The 5,635-nt window shown below is 39.0% G+C and overlaps 1 protein-coding gene across 1 annotated transcript in view; it reads left to right on the forward strand.

Annotated features, from left to right (window-relative positions):
• raver2 (ribonucleoprotein, PTB-binding 2) overlaps positions 1–5,635 on the forward strand; it is a 359,833-nt gene that overhangs the window by 167,815 nt on the left and 186,383 nt on the right. The gene's annotated exons all lie outside the window — the stretch shown is intronic.

A 5,635-nucleotide genomic window follows, 5' to 3' on the forward strand; every position in this document is an offset into this window, starting at 1 on the left:
CCATGGACCCATATTCAAAAACCTAAGCATCCATCCTTATCAGTCTCCATGCGCATATTACCTTCTGTGATATTACCAGCGTTGGGATAAAATTTCATAATTATGAGCTGACCTCATATTTATATTCCAGCTCTGCTTATGCCTGGATGAAATTGTGGCTTTTTGTACAAAATGTTTAAAACCACCTCTTGTCCCAGGTCTTTGATTAAATCATTAAATTGACTGACTGTAATAAAGAATATAATTCATCTCTTGGTTTTATCAGGAAAAAAGACATTTATGTAATTATCAGATTAAACAGACTATATTACAGGACCAAACCAGCCAGTTTAGGATTTATAATCACCACATTTCTACATGATTTAACTGGATATGTAGTATCTCAATGGGACGGGACCATTGGAATGTAGTTGGAGACGTGAATTTGCGACCAATCACGCAAATCAGCAGCCTTCTGAATTGGTATCTCACTGGATTGGTACTAGCGACATGTTAGCGCATGTCGCCCAAGTGGGTTGACTTGCAGCGAAAATGTCCCCATACATATCGCATGAGTACCGCTCGAATGCCACATGACACTATCGCGAATGTAAAGCGTGGCATTCGCAGGTCTTGCTGATTTGCACATAAATGCTTCACAGCATTCTGACAGATGTCAAACGCCACTTGCGGCTGAAATTATGACATTTGTGAACAAAGTACTCAGGATGGCTGTGGGCTGATATTATCCTTCTATTATGTGAAAAGAAGCTGTAGAAATTCCGGTGATTATAGATAGGAATGTTTTGTTTGTCTGATTCACAGTTTCAAGTGAAAATCATCACATTGTCATCACTTTTTAGCTTGTGCTGACTGAAACATTCTCTCTGCAGGCAGGAAAAAAAAATGCAGCAAAACAGCTACAACTAGAAGCACTCAAAGAGTGCAAACCTCCGCCAAGGCCATGGGGTCACTAACGCCATAACATCTACACACCATGGAATCATTGAACCTAAAAAAGTCTAACAATGATGTTTGCTCAGTAGTAAAAAAGTTTCATCTGCTTTGACTGGATAGCATGTATCCTTAGCGCTTGGCATCACAGTTTATTGCAACTTGCACCTTTTCCAGAAGCTACTGTCATCTGAGCACTGATATTGATATTGCATGTGCTTATAGACAAAAACAAATAAGAGACAAAATTCAGTTTATTATTCAACTAAACTGCAAATATATGAATTTTTTTAACATTTATGAAACACTTCTCTAAACAAGCCCATAGGGTCACTGTGCCAAGAGATTCCCTCCTTGGCATAGTGATCTATTCAACAATTCAGTGTTCCAACCAAAACTATGATACATACACTTTTCTTTCCTTTATATTTGACATCCTTGACCATGAAAACATACCACTAGAACTTGGAATCACTTTTATGTCTTTATTAGTTCAAAAGTTATTGTATAAAAACTATTTTTTGGTAATGGTGGTTTTCTTCTGGATCTAGCTCCATAACATTTGAAGCTACATCATATCTAATGAGACCTTACTGAATCAGTACAGATTCAGCTATAATTTGGTGTTAGTTGTGCATCTCTAGCTTCATTTGTCACCTCACACTGACACATTTTCTATTTTCACTATATTTTTGCATATTCTGGATCACCAGATCTGGAATCCGGATCCGATCATCACCAAACATTGTTGTTTGATAGAACATTTGACTATGTTACACCCTAATTTTTTTCAAGCCTTTCTGCCTTGTTTTTGTGGAGTTAGAAACTAGAATGTCAAAATTCCCCCTATCCCGCAATGGTGAAGAATCCTTTAAAAAATTCCTGGATCCGGATCGTGATCCGGAGCACCACTAAAATTTAATCACTTGTTCCTCTTGTCATTTCCAACCACTCCACAAAATTTCATCAAAATCCATTCAGAACTTTTTGAGTTATCCTGCTGACAGACAGACAGACAAACAAACAAACGCAACCGAAAACATAACCTCCTTGGCGGAGGTAATTAAGCTACGCTCGGCACTGTGTTCTGGCAGTGACGACGATGTCTTGACATATGCACACATTTTGGCTCCACATTCTCACGCACTTCATCGTGACAATCCCACATTCCCAGCTGATGCTGCACTTTGTGCTGCTGGACACTGCATATCTAAAATTATTATTTTGTAGTGGATTAATCATTTTCTCTCAGAGTTTGGCTGTTGAAAACATCTCCAGTTGCTTCCGGAATGACAGAGGACCATTCCAGCTGCCACTTTTTTTTTCTCTGTCTCTTTCCTGTGATTCATGAGGTGGAGAACGCATTTGGAACAGTCTAAAAGGTAATTATTTGTAATATTTACATTGTAATAGCTTGGTAAAACAGTTGCATGTTCATCCTATGAGAGTGTTCCACGATGCATAACACAAAATGGCTGACGTACATCCAAAATGTCCTTGTAACTATCAGATCTTAACCTAAATGCTTTTCAAAATGGTTGACGCACAAAATGTTCCTGTATTTGGTGAAACTATCATATCCTTTTATAGCTGTCTAATTGATTAAAAAAATCTGAACTGATTTGAATTGATAAAACCAAAGTATTCATGTCTATTTGGAAAAAAGAATCAGCATGATGGAACACTCTGTTTTATTGCGTGAAATTACACTACATACATGAACACACACTATAAGATTTTTACATAACCGTGAACGCACCGCGAACAGACAGCTGCCCATTTTCACTATAATTTGCAGCCATCTCACATAGACACTGATTCAAGCCAGGTTAGGGACTACCCATATGGGGGTGGCTTAGGCTGAAGTAATAAAAGTTAGAGAACAACGGAAATCTGGGTTCTTTGTTCCAGGTGTTTGCATGCGACCGGTTCAAGATCCCAGTACTGGTATAACTCTGTATCAGTGTAACAACTCTTTACAATACAACATCTAAACTTTGAAGTTTGTTTCCTGTCCAGTTCTTTTTGGAGGTCTCACCGTGATAATAGAACCTAACAATTCCTTCTCATGAGTATCTGTAAAAGTATCTTTATGATAGATTTAACATTTCGTTATAATCAATTAGATGAGCTGCGCTGTGATGCGGTGCGCTGACTAAATGACGCACTCACACACAGTGTTTTTTAATTGTTTGCACAACGTTCACGTGAAGTTCACGTAATTAATGAGTGACAGAGATGTTGAATATTTCAGATTTTTTTGCACACTTCCATGAAGCCGAGCACACTTTACAACGGTTTGGACGAGTTTACTCTCCTGCACGGCAGAGTGCAAGGGAAGTGCGTGGATCAAAGTTGTGCAAGTGTCAAGGCACCTTTAAACATAACCAGACTTCACATGACGTTCCTTCTGCCTTCCACGGACACAATGTATGAAAACTTTTTGCGCTTGTCTGTTCGTCCGTCTGTCTGTCTGTGCTCAGCATAAGTCCAGTCCTATTACTGCCAGAGTCTTCAAATTCACAGGGAACATTCTTGGGACACAGACCTTGGAAAAGTTCAAAGATGGCTAACCTTTATCTATCTTAACAGGTATTTTAAGAGGTTGAAAAGTCACACCGTGATGTCAGTAGGTAGTCTAGCTAACTGCAAACGTTTCTTTTGTGTGTAAATATAACTTCTTTATTGTATATTATGTAAAAGCTAGTGAGAAATAAACACGTAAAATTGAAAATGCTGTTTTTGGAACCTGATAACACCTCTGGAGTGATTTACAAGACATCTCGCGGATGTTAGCATGGTGACGTCACTGGCTGGTCTAGCTAGCTGTGAACTTTGTTTCATTTGTGTGTAAATATAACCTCTGTCATATATTATGTAAAAGCTAGCAAGAAATAAACACCTGGAAAACTGAAAACGCTGTTTTTGTAACCTGATAACACCTCTGGAGTGATTTACAAGACATTTTGTGGAAGTCAGTGTGCATGCCAACTCAAAGGTTCTGCTAACTCAAAGCTAACTTCCGCTAAAATAAATGGTAAATGGACTGCATTTATAGTGCTTTTCCAGCTGCATCAGAAGCTCAAAGCACTTTACAATTTTGCCTCCCATTCACACAGACAAACTCACACACAGATGTCAGAGTGCTGCCATGCAAGGCGCTCACTACACACCGGGAGCAACTCAGTGATTAAGAACCTTGCCCAAGGGCCCTTAGTGATTTCCCGGTGTGGCTGGGTTTTGTCGTGGATTTCAGAGACACCATATGCGCTGTGTGCCAGGAAGCTAGCGTTGGAAAGCTAACAAGCTTTGGAAAGCTAACACGCTAGCTCCTTCAGTTCAGTTGCTTGATTGTTGGCTATCTGATTGTGTAGTTGTAGAAATGAAATGAAATTAATTTTGAAAGTTTAAGAATAATGACTATGACTTCTGTTTTGCTATTACTTATTTGTCCCCACTTGTTTGTGTTTGTGCCGTGTTCCATATGCATATTGTACACACCTGGATGACAAAAAACTGATATACTTATCCTCAAGTAGATGCTGTGGTCTTGTTAAAGAAATGAATTTCTTTGAGTTGAACACTGGAGGGCTTACTGCATTTCATACAGGCATTACACAAACTTGGAAATGAGACCTTAGTCTCCAACCATCTGTGATTATCAATCAATCAATTTTTTTTTTATATAGCGCCAAATCACAAGAAACAGTTGCCCCAAGGCGCTTTATATTGTAAGGCAAGGCCATACAATAATTATGTAAAACCCCAAACTGTCATTATCACCAAAATGAGCTGTATAGGTATGGATGGAAGTGGATGGAAGATGGAAGATGACTTGGATGGATGGAAGATGACTTCAGGGCAATTTTTACTTTGAGACATTTGGTTTAGCAAGTAATTTTAGCATCTGCTGTCTGCTGCAAAGTCTTAGCTCAGAGTTAAAACTTCAGCCATATAGTTAGCGTGGCAGAGAGTTTGACAAGCAGACAGGTGCACACTTTTACATTCAGCATGCATTCAGTCGAGGCTGTCTGCTAACTTGATATGAACCGCCACTCCATCCAACCATTTTGCCAGTCAGGCAGCAAAACTATCAGGAACCAGCCGCTTCCATATGACGACACCAGTCCAGAGGTATGTGTAGTAATTTTTTAGCTCTGCGGATCTGGGAATGCAATGGTGAGGGTTATCCTGGGAATTACAGCTTTTCAGTTGAGGCATTTGTGTTTGTTTCTGTGCTGTTCAGTGATGAAAACGTCATATGTGGGGAAAATAGCATTTTTTTTTATCTGTACATTTTTGATTTTGTGATTTTGGTAGTTTGGTGTTTCAGACACGTCTCGCTGACTTGTATGCCTCGCTTTACTTTGTAAAACACTATGTGGACAACAGACCAGTGTGGACTTGGTGACTCGTCCCACAGCAGAAATCTAGTGAGCCAAGTCCTGAATGTTACTTTGACTCACATTGAAATGCTGGTGACACTTTACTTTATTACAGTAAGTAATTTTCCATTTTAAATTTTCCCCCTCTATGAAAGATAATTATCTTTGTCTTAATGTTGCTGTTGGTTTTTCTGTTTTTCTCTGTTAATGATGCAGCTGAATAGAGAGTTGATTAGCTTGGTTCTTAGTTGTTTGTGATGTCTGAAAGGGTGCATTCTCAAGCAGAGCGTGAAAGTTGTCTGTTTGAAAAATTGCTG

The sequence above is a fragment of the Thalassophryne amazonica genome, chromosome 10, assembly GCF_902500255.1.
Source record: "Thalassophryne amazonica chromosome 10, fThaAma1.1, whole genome shotgun sequence".
Classification (NCBI taxonomy): domain Eukaryota; kingdom Metazoa; phylum Chordata; class Actinopteri; order Batrachoidiformes; family Batrachoididae; genus Thalassophryne; species Thalassophryne amazonica.